This window comes from Anser anser (assembly GCF_964211835.1).
Source record: "Anser anser genome assembly, chromosome: 5".
Lineage (NCBI taxonomy): Eukaryota > Metazoa > Chordata > Aves > Anseriformes > Anatidae > Anser > Anser anser.
In genome coordinates, this window is record NC_139725.1 from 3,199,551 (window position 1) to 3,216,979 (window position 17,429).

Genomic DNA, 17,429 nt, shown 5'->3' on the forward strand with positions numbered 1-17,429 from the left:
TGGGAAATTAAATGTGTGCAAATATACTGACAAAAAACAGACACACGGAATACAGAAATGTACCATTATTTTGACTTTTTAGTTTAACTGTTGAAAAATCTTCCACAAATCCTGAGAAATAACTGAAACGGGCTTGCAAGCTCAAAAGAACTATCATTCCTGGATAATGGCTGCCTTGGCACTAATCATTCGTGGTTCCTGCCCCAGTTTGAAAATGACTATGTAAGCCAGTCTACTATGAAATGCAGAGTTGAACAGTAACCCCCTGATTCAGCAGAATGATTACCAGACTTGATAGCAATGAGTAAAAATAGGGTGTTCTTTCTGTTTCAGCACCATATATATACAATACTCTATAGAATGGGAAGGCATAGGCACAGCCAGGAATTAATAACAAGTAGGATTCTGACTCAAAATATTTCTGGTTTCCTTGTCTTCCTTAGAGATTCTTAAAAGCCCATCTTACTGTCCCTAGCTACACTATTTGAGAGAAGTTACTTCTATCTTAACAGAAGATTTCTTAGGAGAATACTTTTGTTTGTTTTCTTTTTGTAATTGCCGAAGGATGCCTTAGTGAGATAGGCTTTATTAAATGATCTCCTTCCATAAACCGCTATTTTTGAGGCCTGTTTTGAGGAGAGACATGGGGCATGATTTGTGTTTCATAATTATGAACAGTTTGTTATAAAGAAATTAATGTATCTGTTAGTACATCAAAATTGAAGTTGTAATGATACCTCTGTGGTAATGTTGGACCTATCTGGAAGAGGATCTGAATGTTTCAGCTGTCCAAAGACAAATGTTTGGTCTCCAAAATAAAAAAAAAAAAAAATAAAAATAAAAATGTTCTAAATTAATAAATTGCTTCTGTCTCATACCTTGAGAATATCATATCCTTCTCATTTTGGTACGGAAATGGAAAAGCTGATTTGTATTCATCTGTAGGTACCATCAGAGATGGGAAATATGGTGGAAACACCAAAGAGACTAAAGTTTGGCTTAAGTACAGCAGAGTGAAAATGAAGCAATTGGAGGATAGCCAGTTTAATGTTAGAGGAAGAGAGACAAAACCTCATTGCAGTAATCTGATTTTTACAGCAGGTGTATAGTGACAAAAGCTAATAGCCTGGTTCTGGGTTACTGGTGACCTGCTGAGACAAGGACACAATACAAGGTCCTTTAGACCATTTTAAATTGGCAGTGGCTTTGTAAAGGTGTGAGAATCCAAACATGCCAACTCCTTAGTAAAGGGATAGTCAACCTTCCTGACCACTAAACGAAAATATCTGTGACAGGGGCCACAGGACTTGTTCTATATCTATATATTCAAGATCTGAGGAAGGAGAATCAAAAGTTGCTCATAGATATGAGAGAGCAGTAGCTCTGTAGAGGCCATATCTTTCTGTTGCAGAGGCTGGGATTCTGCTTACAACTTCACTGTTATCCCTGGCTGAGCACAGCACTGTTGTGGTGCTGTTCTCTGGATGCTGCCCTGGAAGCATCAGCCCCACAGGTTGCCTTCACTGCCCATGTGAACATAACTAGCTACCTTTTATCATTCTGTTGTTCCTCTGCATTGTAAAAAGTTAAGTGCAGCTTTTGAATTCCTCTCTGCTTGCTGACTCTTTCCTTAAATTTTTAGATGGGTTAGCAAAGTATACTGAGACAAACATGAAAAACGAAGTTCAGCCTCAGAAAGGTTAAAAACGGGAATGTTTGTAGAGGACCTTCACAGCACAGGCAAATGCTTGACCCAGTGAAGTCACCTGGAATTGCTTCACTGCATAAGGTATTGCTTTCGGGGTTTCTTTTGCTTATGTTTTCATGGTTTTGTTTTTCTTAAAGCAGAGCATTCCATTTTTACCACAATGGAAGCTGAGAAACCAGTACTGTTCTTGACTGGGCCTTTGTTTCAGAATGTTCATATCTGAATAAAAAAAAAAAAAAAAAGTGTGACCCAAAAGATAATAACGATTCCAAGAAACATAAATTTTCCACTTCTGGACAGAGTCCTGAAAAAATTTGCTTCTAAAGGCAGAATTTCAGGGGAAACTCCAAATTAGAGTCATCATTGACTCACAACCCAAACAACTGTAAATGATGAATTAAAAGCAGTTTAAGACAAATCTACATACAAATTCTCCAGTCATTGTCATATACTATTAACTTTTCACATTAGAAGGTTCTCCTCACTGTTGTAAAAGAGCTACACAAAAATCAGAGGAAACAATGACCTCAAATTGCACATTTGATAACACTTTGTTTACAGTTCTTCAGGGTGGAGGGAAGGAATGGAACGCAATTTTCTATTGTCACCTCTAGTCATCCTGCGTGTGATAACAGTAAGTGGGTAGAAAAATTGTTAAATGCAATTGCTATTTTCTTAAATTAATGCTATTCATAACAATTCATTCTTGAGTGAAGAGGTTATATTCACTGAGTTTTTGCTGTCTCGTGGGGTCTGTAATTACCTTAAAGGAAAATGCTGTCTGTTTGTTTTTTTTTTCTGAAACAAACTTGGTTCTCCTTGCACAGCTACTTTAGTAATCATCTCTTGAGGCCTGATCAAAAAAACCAGTGGAGCTGTAGTGGGAGTCATTTCATTGACTTCAATAAGCTCTGGATCAGACCCATGGGGAATGAAGAATGACTTTCTCCTAATCTCTTAAATTCTTCTCCTCTCTTGTTCCAAAGCAATTACAAAACTGGTGAAATGGAAGGAATAGTTTCTCTTGGTCTCGTGCTCTTCATCAATCTTCGGGTTTATTTTAGGCTATAAATTGCCCTAATCATGGATGCTTTCTTGTTTTTCACTTACAGTGTTTAGCTGCAGAAGGCCAAAATGCATGTTTACTGCCCTTCTGCAGCTGCTGTTGTACTGAGTTTGTTTATCTGCACAGTGCCTGTCTGCTGTGGCTTCTTAGGTATTTCACAATCAGAGAAGCTCAAAACTCTTTAGTAGGGTTTTCAGATTGATAAGAGAACCAAACCACAATGTTCTGGGAAGGAATCTATCACATTGAAAAAGGTCGTTTATTTGCTGCTTTTGTAAAGGCATTGCTGAGGGCCAGCATCATAATAGCAATTTTCTGTGGCTGTGTTGTCTTTCGGCACTGCGTGTCCCACTTCATTGTTGGCAGAGCACAAATGTGTGCAGCAAATGGTTTGCTTAAGGGTGAGTCCACAATACTAGTAAAATGATACATGCAGTGGTTTTATATAGTCGAACTGTATATCCATAAACATTGTGCAGTCGATACTGTGTCATTCTACAGGCAAAGTAGTTTTAGGTATGTATCACTACAACTGTCTGGCATTGCAGTGTTTCCAAACAAGTGCTGAGGTCTTTAGCAGGCTTCCCAAGATGCGGTACTGTACCCCTGGTATGTAAGATTCTGAGACTTCACATGCTGTGCATTGTGGCATCCAGCTGAAAGATGATGGAATTTTGAGGCTTGGAGTGAAATTTAAATTCCCATGGTTCTTCTTATCTGACATCCATCTCTTTTTTTTTGCAACCTAGCCAGCGCCAGTTTCAAAACATTGGCAAGCACTGAGATGTTCATGGCGATGAATATAAACAGGCAGTTGCAAACATGTCTGAAGTCATGCAAAGTTTTCAGGACCAGGGCAATAAGGGCAGCCAAGGAGGAGCCTGACACCAAGCACACAGACTGCCCCCTGCCAGGACAGCCTTGCTCAGTGGAGTGTGGTCTGTCTTGGGCAACCAGTGATGACTGGTAGCAGGTTAGTTTCACAGATCTGGTATTACAAATTAAGGTAAAATCCCCCATGATCAAAGTCCTCTTCAGAGCATGTACAGAAGTCATTTGAAGGGACAGCAGGGGATTCATTACATGAAGGCAGTTCTCCCTTTGACAGCAAGAGCATCATGCTCCTCCATCCTTAAACAACCTACAAGTTGTTCGCTGACTGTGCTGGGTAGAACGGCTGCCTGGCTGTTGCATAGGAGCTACGTGCAGCTGCCGTGAAGACATTTTAGGCTGAGCAATACATAAAAGGTACTTGCAAGTCTGTGCATATGTAAGTCCCCAGGTTGTTTGATTTGGATGATATGGTTGCTTATGCTTGAAGCCCTGGGAATAACTCCACAAAGAAGGACCAAGCCTGCAATTGCTGTGAGAGTTTTTATGTATGCCTGTATTAAAGCATAAAGATCCTAAAAAGTCCCTTGTGCCATGCTCAGGTTCCTACATCCATGTGTGCAGCTCTTGCCCTTGCAATACCTCTGGCTGTGTCCCCCACTGCTACTGCAGAGGAGAGACAAGCTTGTTTGCTTTTTGCCTCCGTGTCAGGGAAGTCACCACCAACATTTACAGCAACTGCACAAGCTCTTCTACACAATCTTTTGTGAAAGAAGGAGCTGCAGCCATATGCACCGTATGGGGTGCCAAGGCTAGCAGACCCTGAAGGCAGACTTATCCTATAGTAGTTCAAAACACTGAGCAAATGTTGCTATGACTGGACCACAGTCACTCATGCTCCTGCTTTGAGGATTAGGACTGCTCATGGAAAAATGTGTGTTGTGCTTTTTTTGGAACTCATCCCACATGTTCATGTTGTGATGTATAGCCTCCGTCCTCCCCTTAAGTGTGTGGCTGGAGTGGTGAACATGCAGAAATGCTTTATATGGGGGAGGGTTCATGCTTTGTACAAAAAGAGATTTCTAATAATAAACACATTTTGTGTGGGGGTGTGGTGAGTTGTTTGTTTGCTTGGCTTTGGTGTTTTTTCTAAAGAAATTATTTGTGAAAGTTCATAAGCGTTTGTCCTCAATGCACATTGATTACTGAATGCTAGGGATAAGCTATCCTGCTGCTAGGGAGACAGCATTAAGGGCTCTCAAAGTGCCTGGAATGCTCTTTGCCCTCACCTTGTGCAGAAATGCATGACAGCAGGCCAGACAGCAGCGTGCAGCATACTTGGAAGAAGGTGATTATAGAAGCAGGGGCATGCAGAGGATGCCCGGGCTGCAGTGTGCAGGCTGTGGCAGACTCCTAGCATCTGAGTCCCTGGGCTGGAACTTGCTGCTGACTCTTCAACCTCTGTAGCAGCTGCGTCTGCAAGGCTACTTCTCTCTCCCCTGTTTCACTTCTGGAACCCTTTCCTCCACTGCTGCGTCTCTTTATTCGCCTCCTGGGATGTCCTTGTGAGCATTTTGAACGTGTCGTCATCTCTGGAGCTCTTCTTTTTCCTACGTAGATTGGATGAGTATTTGCTTAACGACAATAGCAGCCCTGTCCTTAGTTGCCATGAGATGTCAGCTGTTGGGGGGAAGGAAAAAATGAGCCATTGTAAGAATGATGCTTTCATGCCAACTGGAACAAAGAGCTTGGGTTGCTCCCCCTTCCCCCTTTGTTTCAGCTTTCTGGTTCTTCCCAGTCTTGGAGACAGCAGGACACTTTCAAAACTCTCTGCCCCTGAAGAATGGGGGATATCAGTCTACCTTGGAAAGAGGAGTTTAGAAAAACTCAGTGCAAAGCAGGCTAATGTCTGTGTCTGTTCTTACAGAGCATGTTGTGGCAAAGGGAAAACAATGGTGCCTGCAGAGGCAAGGTGATATCTGTATGCACGCTGATACTGGCTGTCCTTACTTGAGCAGGTATCTGTTTCCCAGAAGTTGGACAAATGTAGCTGTTGCATTGGAGCGGAAGGACAACACTCACTCCAAATGGTACAATCTGTATGAGTCACTTTGAGAGAACTGCGCTGCTGTGCAATTCTCTTCCCTAATTTAGATTTCCTTAAATCTCTTTTTTGGTTCTTTTACCTTTCCCAACAACTGCAGTCAGCATGAATTGCAGAACAAAGTTAAGTGACCCAACAGTCCAGAAAGAGGTATGTGAAACCCTAGTTGCGCCTTGAATCACTTGTATTTTTGCAATCTCTGGCTGTTTTTTTGGTTGGGGGGTGTTTTTTTTTTTTAAATCCTTAGTAGTTTTTTTGTCACTATGGTTAGAGCATGTATTCCTGATTTGTTAGTATGTGCAGTGCTGCAATCCTGTTAGGTGACCTTTTAGGGTAGAGGTAAAGAGAGAGTGTCCAAAGGAAGATGGTGTAAGCATCCAGATCATGTGTGGTAGGACTGAGCAAGTGAAGCAGTCATTCTCACTCATTGTTAAGTGAGTGCTTTTTCCAGCACAGTGACTACCTAGAGTGAGAGATGCTGCCATTTTTTTCCTCTGGGGAAAAAAGGGTGATGATAATCTGTATGAATACAGCAGCACTTATAGTGTACCTGGAACCAGGTTTCCTTAGTGATAGCACTGTAAGGGCAAGAGGAGCTGTGACACAGTAGAAGCACTCCCACCTTTAGCTCTGTGGTGCGCCTTGTTTCACTGACCAGCACCATAGTCTTCAGACTCTCTCTTCTCTGGCTGAACTTTCTGAGATTGGGGGTTTCAATGTTAAATTGATGTTGTTTGGCTCCCTAATTACCTGCAGCGGGGACAGATTTTTTCCGTGACACCTGTGAAGTGCTGCAGTGGGCTTCACTGGAAGTATATCCTCATTCAGGACGCAGTAAGGCCTGGGTCTCTGTGAGCACTAGGGTCACCTGAGACTCTGCTCTACCCTTTTGGCCGTTGTTGGCACTATTATCTGGACAAGCACTTTTGTGGATGTGTTCCTCACAGTGACTGGAGCTTCAATGTGTCCTGCTGCCCACCTCTTCTTAGGACAGTGAAAACAAAGTCCTGGGTGCCACATGGGGCAGGGGCACACGCCGTGAGTGTTTGACCAGGCAAGATGGGGAATGCAACATAGCGATCAGAGATCCTCAAAACCAGATATTCTAAAGAAGGTCCCAACAGCACTGTCTGTGAGGTGAGCTCCTGTTGGGATGGTAGTGGCATGGTGACAGCATGGTGACAGGCCTGCTAATAAATGACACAGATTTTTGGAAAACCGGGGGTTGCCAGCAAGCTGGCACCAAAGTCTAGCTTTACTGGAAGGAAAACTGCTTTCCCTCTCTCTTGTGCATACCTGCTGGAAGACTCACAGGTAGCAGCAACAAAATTTGAATTCACAAACAGCGTTTGGGGAAATAGGAAGTATGTTATGTTTGTTTGTTTGAAGTGGAAAGTGTCTCTGATCAATGCATGGTAAATCACTGCTATAGATATGCCCTAAAAGATGATACGGCGTAGACTATATGGTCTGCTGATAGACTCCAGGCATGGGGTTATATTGAGGGTTTGTCATAGACTGACCATAGTTTAGACTTTATCCACTACAGGTTTAGGTCTGATTCCTAAAATTGTTACGTGCACATGTGATCCTTTCTTTCCCTGAAGCCTCATTAAGTGTGTATTTTAGTAAATTGCTTTATGTTTCTTATACAGTTGACTGACCCCTAGTGCTTAATGGAATTTTTGGTAACAGAAGTGTTGGAGCTGCAATGGGATGATGGATAGCATCAAACTGTAGGGCTGCTTGAGAGATGCATCAAATGTGAAGTGAAAACGTGTGCATATACGAGGCGCAAACAGCCTTCACCAATACAAATAGTTCCCTATTGCCATATGAGTTAGTAAGTCACGAGAATTAATCAATAGGTTTATTCCAGGAAGTATTCTAGGGCTGAAGGGCAATATGATCATCAGCAGAAGGATGTTGGTGCTGCCAGAACCCAAGCTGCAAACTGCATAGGAATTTCAGAAAATGCACTCGATGTATTTGTAATGGCTTTACATATTTGTAAAACTGTGGGATGAATTAATTATATTCCCAGTGCTTACAGTATACGGGAATCTGAGAAGATAATATTTTCCACTGATGATGATAATAAATGTGATATACATTAAGTAGTTAAAAATACTTGAGCCAAAATTCCATAAAAATTGGCAAGTCATGTGTGGACAGTTTTTCTTGAAAACTGTCAAGAATGTGAACTGAAGGACAGTTGCTGGAAATCTGTATGTTTAGCTATGCTTCTAATGCTGCTTGGAAAAGCCAGAAGGTTTTACACTGGTTTATGCAAAAATATGTAAAATGATGAAACACCACAGGGAACTGAAATTAACACACACACACGCCACACGTTGCTCAGTGCAGCTCCCTTCGCAGCCTTTGGGAGCCCTTTGCCAGCTGCCTCGTACTGGGGCCAGGAGGCACAGCCACTTTGTTGTCTCCCCTGCCAGGGCTGGGCCAGGGGCACTGTTGTCACAGGGCTGTGATTGCCTCCGGTCTGCACCACTGCCACACCTGGTACCTGGGAAATCCCTCCACAACCAGGCTGTCACTGCTTTCAGGGCAGGGAGGCGGGGACGTTTCTCCCTGACTCCTCTAGAACTTTTTAGTATTTCCAAAATAAGGTGTCTTCTTCCATGTTGAGAAGGGAAACTTTCAAAATCCTGTGTGTATTTATAAATAAAGACATCTCTAAATATATGTGTTAAGAGCTATATGTATCTGTAAAATAAAGATATCTCTAAACACATAGTTAGAGATGAGACTGAAGCCAAATCAGTCTTGCCCCTTTTAAGCCCCAGATTGCCCCTGTCCCCTCTGAGCCAGCAGACACACAGCAGAGCCAGCTGCAGAGATAAGTCAGCCTCCCTGTGGCAGAGTGATTAAAACCTCCTGATCCGAACTCCCACAGACTCCAGCATTTCTGATCCAGATCTAGGCTTGGTGGCACAAGCTTGTTTCTAGCACTAGTGCAGATAGCTGAACCACTACAGCAATTGCAGCTGAGCGCTAGAAAATGGAAGGAGTGAGTCACATGAGGGAGATGAAAGCCAACACTAAGTGCTGTGATTATTCTATCAAAATGACTGCTATAAACACGGCTTTAAAAAAAATTCTTAGCTAAACAATACCATCAGGTGATATTAACTGGTGACACTTTCTAATCTGGGATTGTGAACTGGCTGGCTTGTGTATGCTTTGCAGCAAACTGTTGGGAGGAGAGGGGTAGCTGCACTCACCAGGCTGGAGGCCACCCAGGGTACAAGACACCGGCGCTGGAGAAGGGCTAGCAGCCCCAGATGAGTCGACACATAAAATCATTTGTGCTCCTACCGCCCCATAAACATTTTGCACGTGCCCAAGTGAGGGGCAAGGGTGATATGGCATCGGTGGATTGCATAGGAGGGTGGTCAGTGTTTCCTTGTTGGGGACCCAGGTGATGCCTGTCTGGCAACAGGGTGAAGAGCACCATGCCACAGGGCTGCTGTGATAGAGGAGTGTGCGACCGGGCGCGTAATACCACTTGTCTGCTCCATAAATGGGCTTTAGCAGGGCTGGATTCTCGCATGTTTATGTAATCCAACAAATTCTTTGCTGCCAGAGCAGGAGAACTAACCTGGAATCCGCAGGGGGTTTGTAGCTCTGTTTCATGTACCTGTGCTAGCAGCAGCCAGAGGTTCACTGCAGCTTGAAAAACCTGACCAGAAATCAGTAAATTTTATGACCTGAACTGGGGTGGTTTCTGTATGGTTGCTTGGGATGGTAGTTTGAAACTGGCTTGTCCATCTGTACACACGCTGCATTTGTGTTGTTTGAGCTGCATTGCAACATAAGAGGCACAGCTATGCTTGGGCTAACTCTTGGTTCAACATTCATGGCTCAGCCCCTTATAGCTACTTTAAAACTAAAAGTCCAGTTCTTTTGTTGGCCTGATGGGTGGGTGAAACCCACTATTTCGGTGCAGTGGGTGCGCTTGCACCTGCTGTAAGCAGCTCTTCTTGTGCACTTCTCCAGCAGCCAGGTTTTATGGAGCCCACCTCAGTAAGAAGATCATGTCTTTGTATAATCAGAGATATTGACTGACCTGTTCAAAGAATACAAGAGCAGAAGAGGGAGAGATTTTTGTCACACAACTGACTTTTTAAGTGAAAGCAGGAAAGATAGACTCTGAAAAGTTACTTTAAAATGTCAAGATGATGTAAGGTACCTGCGTCCCACCCTTCTTGGGTGTTCTTGGCTCCACTGTCCTTGACCTGTGTGATTTCAGTACTATTTGTTTTGAGTAATTTTGGTTTTGCTGCTGCATGTCCTTGTGAATAGAAAACAATGTTTCTATTGGCAGCAGTTAGTCCTCCATCCACCCATGTCTCCTAAAGTATGATAAAAGCGCAGAATGAACTCCCAGTCTCTGACCTTTCGAGTGTGTGTGTGTGCGTTTTGTCACACAAGTATACTGAGAGCGACGTTTCATCCTTCAAATGCTCATGTGTTCATGCTAATGGAAGAAGTTGATGGTCGTAAGATTTGGGTCTAGCCATTGAAGATACCTCAGGATTTGGATACTTAGGTTTGATTGATGCCACTCACAAATCCAGATCTCACTTCTGTAACTTGAGAACTGACTGTGTGAAATCACTGGGAGCTCTGCCCATGCCTATTTGGGCATTATGATTTCATACTCATAGTTTCCTGGGTTTGAGATTCAGGCTTTCTAGCCAAACCAACTTTAAGTAGAGAGAAGCAGGTTACTAGTAAGGTTAGCTCTTTAGGGATTATTTTTCATTGCATGTTCACATTTCTGGGAACTCCACGCTGCAAAGCTTTGGACCAAAAGTCTTCTCAGGTTTAAAAAAGCAAGAAGGGTTCTTACAAGTTTGTGGGAGGCATCTCTTTGGCCTCTGTGTGCTCTTGGCTGTAATCATCAAGCCTATTGGGAAATGAGTGAAAATCTAGTCTTCTGCACAGAGCATCACAATGTCTGCTAGTTTGAAGCTTGCATAATTTAAAGTGTTTTAAACAATTTCTCTTTTAGAAGAATGAATCTCCCAAGATGCATGTCTGCTCCAAATGAGAGGGCTGCAGTTCCCATAACTTCTCCAAAGCTTGAATGCGGGTCCCTGCTAGATTTTTAAGCATATTCTGTCAAGTTTTGAGTTATGGGAAGTATTGTTTTTGGGATCAGATTTCATGTTTTTTGTCCCTTGCAGAGACTATAATCTTCTTTACTCTTCACTCAAATGTTGAATCACGAAATTCATAACGATTACTGGTGTCGGTAGCTGCAAAAGGTAAAAGCTGTCACTTACTAGGAGTGTTAATAGACACGTTGGATGACTTTGTGAGATGCCTAGCTTATTTTTGTTCAGCACTATTGCATAGACATGGCTTTTATCTTGCTATATTCCTAGAACCAACATCAAAACCTGCTCTTGCATCTCCCCCACTCCTTTACGGCCTAGAAAAGAAAGGGTAATGCTACTGTTCAGGAGCAATCTGAGCAGGCTGCACAGCCCTGTGGTAACAGGGTGCATGGTGACTATGGGTCCTTCTGTGACTGGGTGTCTGCCCCCACAGTATCTTCAACTTGGAGTTGTGCGTGCCTTTTCCTAGGCAGAATGCTCCCAGTGTACACTAGAGTAGCTACTCCTTAATGTGTGACTATGGCAGGATAATTATCCTCTGATGTGAAATTCTTCTTCATGCTGTGCCCAAGGTTATTCTCATTCCAGAACAGAAAAGTATATATAAGTTATATGCCTATAAAATATGTATATAAAGTGCTGAAACAGGTAAATACTGATATTGTTTGCAAGTGGAGCAGATTGAAGCTGGAGGGATTGTAGTATTTTATGCTCACCTGAGTCTTCGGGCCCTTTTTCCCCACCCTTAAAAGGCAGTAAAAAAAAAAAAACTGAATGTTTTGTCAAGGTCACATAATGGTTATATATAGATATATCCTTGAGTAAGCCATGCTTTATTTGACCTGATGAAATCTTAAGTCAAAAATCCCATGAGAATTAGACAAACTGTGGAGTTTGGACTTTTTTCTATGCATGCATGTTATTTTGGTTGGAGGTTCCCTTCACAGTACTGCTTGCTTTTATGTAACACTGTGTGAATCCCTAAATTTCTCAGCATTTCACTCTCCTGCTCAGTGAAATACAGAAAATCTTGATTTATCCCTGCCTTACATGGTTAATATGTTGCTTGTTTGCACTGTGTTGTGTGATCCCCTGATGAAAGCTATCATATGAACTCTGATAATCCAGCACGCTCATACTGAGAAGCATGCAGTCTGAATAGTTAGACATGCTTTATTCTCACTTTCAGAGAAGACAAGTCTTTCAGCATGTTTTGTTTTCAGATTTTGATCGTTAACCTTGACGCTTACAATGGTCGGAAGAGGGAGAGGGCTGGCAAGTGTGTTTCTGGTAGAGATTAACCAGACAGAGACCAGTGGAGCAGCTGGGGGGTATCCCGGCTCTTTCCTGTACAGCACACCTAGCCCAAGAGTAAGGTCTGTGTCATGTCAGGAAGGAAAGATCTGCCTCCACTTTGGCAACAAGTCTGTAAAACTAAACTTACTTTCTTGCTGTTCTTTCTCTCAGTATTGTTGGTATTTTCTTCACTTTCTTATGTCAGCTTTCTTCTCTAGGCATAAGGAGGGTCACCACTGTGGTTTCTTAACAAACCTGAGATGAAGAAGTAATGCTAAATGGTAGTCTTATAATGGCACTTAAGGGCACTTCTTTCCCTTCCTTGGGAGCAGGGAGAAGTTTTAGGATTTTGTTTTGGGCTTGATTTGCCAAGCTGTAGAAACTACATGAAACAGACAGTCTGGGTTTTCAGTTTCATTTGTTCTGTCCTCTGGTTTCATCATTTTGGAAACGTACACAATGCACAAAGTGTCTTGTTGCGACATCTTCCGATAAGACCAGTATAAAATCGGCTTGGTTACATAATTGTTTTAAATCCCCATTCTCCATAATATTCTTTCTGATTAAGTAATTTAAAAGAATATATTCAAATGAAGATGTTCTTAATCTCACTTGTTCCAGAGTGGCTTCTGTCTTAGAAAAGACTGTAGGACTTGGACCACTTTCTGCAAAGAGTCAGTGTGCACTCCTGCAGCTTGAATGTTAGTACAATATTTTAAAAGAGGCTGATACTTATGTAGGGCCCGATGAAGTGATGCCACACTCCTGGGCTTGCGCCAGGACAGGGGTAGGGAGAAGGAGCAGGGTTCGTACCTACTGGGCTAACTCCTGGAGATGCAGAGAAATGCTCACTGGGCATATTGTGAATGAATCCCACCTACACCCCAGAAATGTTCTTTCTTAGAGAGGTTTTGCAAGTGTCTGAGCCATTTCCTGAAGTATTTCATTTTTAAATCCGATATGTTTGCTATATACCAATAGTGCTATGGTAATAAACAAGTGACAGTTCTCAAAATTAATGCCAGCGTGTAGCTAGTCTCTTTCAGGCTAAATTAAGTAATTTCAATTTCATAGTCTTGTGAGTGCAGCTATGAGGAAAGAGATTCTGAAATACCAAGTACTTGAGAGGGTTAGCAAAAAATGCAAACGTTTGTGTTTCGGGTTAATAGCTTGTGTGGATGCTGTCATTCTGCTGTCAGGACCTGTGGGTTGGCATCAAGGCTGTCTCTGAGCGTGTTGAGAGAAGTTAAAGTATTATTAATATGGGCCACATTCCACTGACGTGCAACTTCGAGGTGCTGAGGACGCCCTTGTTAAAATCTTGGCAGATCATCACAAGCATCTTCCATGCTTTTGGCCTGAGGGAGGTGTTCCTTCATGAGCTCCATTAGTCAGGAAAAAAAGAGGAAGGTTTCAAAATAAAGTTCAAACTCAGGAAAAAATCTTTTGCCTTTTTAAACTAAAGTCTGGTTCTGGGGCATGTAGTTGCAGGCACGTGCAAAGCCCTAGGAGTCATGATGAAGGTGTAAGGCTTTCTGAGAAAGGAGTTCTTGATCTCTCTGCATGGTCTGACTTCTCTGCTGAACACTTGCTCTTTGCCAGGAAGTTTTCCAGCTCTAGTGACACATTCCTAGCAATGAGGAAAAAAACACTTTACTAAACTTCAATGAACTTATAGAAAATATCTGAACTTTTACTGTAAAAATCTTTGCACTGTGCTTGTGAACTGAACACATGGGACTTTGTGTCCAACAGCAAAAACTTTAGAGCAAAATGAGGGTGTCTTAAAGGCAGTCTGCTCCTTAGTGCCTGGCCTCCTCGGGAGGCTGCTTAGGAGGCATCCTCTTTGCCTCGCCTCTTGCAGCTGCATCAGGAACGTGTTGATAATCAATGTACTGGACACCAGTTCTGCTTCCTCTTCATCAGGGGAACTCATCAGCTGCGTGAACACATCAAGAGCAGTGTCCTATGTGGTCTTACCCTACTAGCTCCTGTCCTAAGCTTAGGTTACATACAGATGAATATTAATTTTCTGGGAAGGGAACAGACGAGCAAGCTTTGTAGAAAAAAATAATCTCTGTTACACTGAAACTTTATATCTGTTGTCATTTACTTTGAACAAGAGTGCTGGAAGCTGGTTTAAATAAGTGAGCATACTTTAGGTTCCTCTCTGCTATGTACTAAATGTTTTCAATCCTAGCTTTTGGGTACAGAGAGATAAGTCCAAAAAACATTTAGTTATAGTATGTAGTTAGCTTTACTTTCCCCTCAAAGCTTGGAATCTATTCATTTCAACAGTTTGTAAAAATAAATAAATAAATCACAGTGTTTCTAGGCTTGATGAAACACTACTAACTTCTGTGTAGCTGGGGACCCCTGCTCTCCACTGTATTCTTCACAGGAGACAATTCTTGACATCTCTGAAGATTTAAGTGGTCCCTGGAGTAGTCACCAATTCAGGCAGTACTGCAGTGTGAATATTGCTGTGGTTTTAATGCCTAAACGTCTTGGGCTGAAAATGCTGGTCTGCTTTGGTGTTGGTGGTAGAGCTTCTTCGAGGAGGAGGTTGGGCTCTAATGTCCAGGAGTCCTTGCCACCCCGTGTTTTGTGCTGCTTTGTGGTAGCTTGTGGAGGTGATGTGGAGGTTCAGTAACACCTAAAGCCAAGCATACAGGTGAGGGTGCAGAAGCAGAGTGTATAATTACAGAAGTGTTAGGCCCATGCCAAGAAGGGGTGTTGAGGGATGGCAGGTTCACATGCCTGTACGTATTCTGGGGTTTGCCTATTCCTGTATTAAGCTAGAAGTGTAAAGGTGTAATTCTCCATTTCCAGAGCTATCCAGCCTGCTTGAAATGTTCACAGCAGTTAGTTTCTCTGTTCAGAATAGGCCAAAAAGATTGGTGTGCTTTGGATGAGTGTGCCTCAATTCGTATTTCAAACAGTGTCTTCATCTTAAACCTTAAATTATCTTCTGCAAGCTGCTATGAAGAGTGAAGCGTCAGGGGAGAGGCTTTTTATAGTTGTTAACCATTATAGTGCTCTGATGTTGTATTTGTCATATAACTTTCAAAAAATAAGTACAAGCAGAGGAGAAAGCTTCCTGTTTTAAATCTGATTAGTCTGTGAACAGTTTGAGTCCAGTTGGCCTAAATCTGGGAGGGATTCTTTGGACAAATCACCTTTTGTATTTTCTACTGTTTCAGCTAAAAACAAGCAATCTTTTAAACTATCCACTTTGAAAGGATATACAGTGGCTAAATTCAACAAAATTTTAAGTACACATTGATTGGCATGGTTATGAGAAGTCTGGAAACACCACCGTGTGCTGTCATGAGAAAACTTCGATCAGGGTGAGGAGAAATTATCTGGGATTGATTTTTAAATTGTTAATTAGTTCTAGAAAGCAACTAAAGTGGGTAAAAATCAATTCTGCCCCATAGCTTATATTGTAAAGTAAGGGATGGTCACTCCCAACAGCTCCTTGCATGGAGATGAGAAACTACAAAAATTACACAGGACTCCTTTGCATCTCTCTGATATGTTTGCAGGGGGACTTCATGGTTCAGCAAGTGAAGTCTGAAAAGCTTGGTCATGGCCCCCATTTTCTTCCCTATGGGACCTTCAGATGGATATAATGCTGTGTCCCCAACCATTGTCCTGCACCCCACTAATAACAGCCTGAGCCAGGGTTCCTCATCGCAGGGGAAGCAAAGAGCTCTCCTGAGCAGGAAGCCACACTGTATTTGTAGCTTTCCAAACTTCCAGAGAGAGCACGTTGGTGGCAGCAGCAAGTGTGTCCTCAGCAGCTGTGCTGGCTGCAACCCACCACATGGCAGGGGAGGAAGCTACAGCCCAACCAAGGCCAATGAAGGGGAAGTGTCCTGCATACAGGGAGGAAAAAAGAAAGTATGCTGGGGTGGCAGGAAGGTCTGCTTTGAGGAGTTGTCCAGCTGAACGGGTCTCCCACAAGATATCTAGGTCAAGTTTTAAAATTGACTTGGTGCAGCATCTGCCAAAGGCAGACTCAGGAGTCTCACTCTGTCCTGGGGGGCCTTGCTGAGACAGTCAGATGTATATTCAGGGGTATGCTGGAGCACAGCTAAGCCCAACAGCACACAGCTGTTTCACCATCTTAGAAAGTCTAACTCACTTACAAAGAGGAATTTTTGCTTGTTGATTCGTATGATTTTCTTTGGAGAGGGACAGTCCTTTGGGCTCTCTGCTTTTTCACTCATCTGTTAAAAAGCCCCATTTTGGGACATCCCAATTCTTCCAGCCAAGAAGAGCTGGATTCTGCTCCTGGCTTGCTCAGAAGTGGTTGCTCAAGAGCAAAAATGAAGCATTCCTGTCAGGAGTTGGATGCACAACATCCAATGTGCTCCCAGGGTCAGAGAAATAGGTCTCAGTCTTGAAGAGAAATCCTCCGCATGGCAGTCCATTACGTCAGTACAGAACTGGACTGTCCAATTTTGCATTCCAGTACAAAACACAGCAGCCAGGTGATATGTCCAGCAATATACAAGTTTAATAAACTTCCTGTTAGACTTGTGGACAGAATAAATAGTTCCATGATGTCTGCTTAACAAGGCCAAATTGCACACCTCTCTGTATTGTAACTAGAGCTGCTACAGTTAAGGGACTGTCAACACTTCGCATCTGGATGGATGATTTAGCTGCCTTGCCTCACATCAGGGCTAATTTGGCATTTGACTTACCCAGTGCTGCTACAAGATTTCTGTTTTTACCAAGTGTAATTTACATTGATTGACCATGTCATTCTTGGGCTTGAAGAAGGAGTTTTAAGCAGTAATAGAGTAGAAAGAAAATAAATATTTAAACATATGATTTTGCAAATACTTGGAGAATGAGAAGAAGCTTAGACACAGACACACACAGAGTCTGGAGATGGCAACTATTCCCTTTTCCTTGCTTTTAGTATTAAAAAGGTCCATGGGATTTAACTATTACGCATTAGTGTCTGCCTCCCCAGCCTTCTGTTCCATACCGGACGTACAGTGTTTGTATAGAAAGCAAACTTGTTGCACTGTGTAATAAGATTTGAATGCAAACATTTAATTAACATTATCTGTTCAGAAGCATAGCTTAAACAAAAGTTAACTTTTCTGTGCCAAAGCTGAATGAAACTTCGAAACTGAAGTTTAGTTTTTCCTTCTCTGACCAGTGCCATGGATTGATGTGCTGTTGATACAACCCCTTTCTCATATTTCACATATGGAAGTCCATGATGGAGTAGTAACTTCATTAATTTGTCCCATACTG

General features: G+C 42.5%; 1 protein-coding gene across 2 annotated transcripts in view; it reads left to right on the forward strand.

The window, feature by feature from the left end:
* Nucleotides 1-1,809: 1,809 nt before the first annotated feature.
* Nucleotides 1,810-17,429, forward strand: part of LOC310901059 (uncharacterized protein) — a 42,704-nt gene continuing 27,084 nt past the window's right edge. Inside the window, exon 1 of one of the 2 annotated variants that reach the window (XR_014585554.1) lies at nt 1,810-5,859. The gene's annotated coding sequence lies outside the window, so the exon portion shown is untranslated. Of the gene's footprint in view, nt 5,860-5,885; nt 15,500-17,429 lie in introns of those variants that run through there. The other variant, XR_014585555.1, reaches the window with a different exon arrangement.